Source organism: Bombus vosnesenskii, unplaced genomic scaffold (genome assembly GCF_011952255.1).
Source record: "Bombus vosnesenskii isolate JDL3184/JDL3185 unplaced genomic scaffold, Bvos_JDL3184-5_v1.1 scf7180000013276, whole genome shotgun sequence".
NCBI classification, from domain to species: Eukaryota; Metazoa; Arthropoda; class Insecta; order Hymenoptera; family Apidae; genus Bombus; species Bombus vosnesenskii.
Genome location: NW_022882934.1, coordinates 1,203,644 through 1,205,051, shown reverse-complemented (window position 1 = coordinate 1,205,051; position 1,408 = coordinate 1,203,644).

Genomic DNA, 1,408 nt, shown 5'->3' with positions numbered 1-1,408 from the left:
ATTTTAATACCTTTAGTCTTCTAACATTTGTATTTTAATGAACTTTCTATATTTTTGAGATATTATATCAATTGAGCTATTATATATTTTATTAAAATAGAAAATATCGTATTTATACCTGTTATGCTTAAGAAATTATGGCACACACACGTGTGTGTTATTGTATAATATTTTGTATGTACAGCAGATAGTAGTTAGAAGAAAATGGTTTGATTTATATATATAATTAACATAAGTTCTCTTTACGGGAATTTCTCTCTATATATGAGATGTAAAATAAAACATGTCAATTAAATCAGCTTCCAAAACTTACATCTGCAACGACAAGTCGTTCTTTACCTTTCCATAATACATTTAACGTTAACAAAAAAGTGATTAACCATTAGAAAACTAATAGAAAAAATGATTGAACAAGGTTCAATGGAATAGTTTTTAATTTACAATTTAACCTACATTTAGTGTTACAAGAAGCAACTTTTCTTAGAAGCACGCTTAATTAAAATCATATGCGGTGAAAATGAACGCTTGCTCGATTCAATAATAAATATATTATTATTATGCTATATTATATATTGTATATTATTAGTATAATATATTTATTTTATTTTATTTATCAAATTCGCATATGCAAACATACGTGTTATATTATTACTATATACTCAAAGCTTTATAATTAGACTAATATTCAATGAAACAAAACGTACGACACAATAAATTATATAAAAGCAAAAATTAATTCAGTGATACGGAGATTAATTTATTATTCTTTAATTTCAATCTATTGCTTTGTTATTTATCATTATTTAAGTAGAGTAATTTCCAGGTATAAATATCATGTATCACATTCGTAAAACGTAATTTACTTACGTATAAATATTAACAATTGACTACTACAACAAACGTAAGAAAATACTGCGATGTCCTCCGATAAGAACTAGTAATGCAATTTTCTAAGAGTAATTAATACATAAGAAAAGGAATTTTGAAAAATCTTTTCACTACTTATACCATATAGCATTGAAATTATACAAATTTAATGAAATGCTGACAAAATCGATACCTATGCGTCAGGAGTATCGTACAATATTCAGATTACGCCTTATATAAAGAATACAATTTGAATTTAAATTATTTGCTTGCTTCAAAAGTTCTTACGGGTATAGGGTATCAGAAGTATTATTGACGATTGCGTCAATAGAGATTCCGCAAGGCCACGTGCATTCTAATCACAACTTCCAACTACCAGGCTTGCATGAAGTACGTAGATGTCTGTTTATAGCGTGGTACACTGGCAGATTGACGTGCCAGAAACACGTGGCTATAGTACCAGGAGCTCAGGAAAATAAGGGAGCAAGGCATAACCTATCTGGATCGCGTACTCTCCTAGTAAATGCGCGGGCTCCTTATA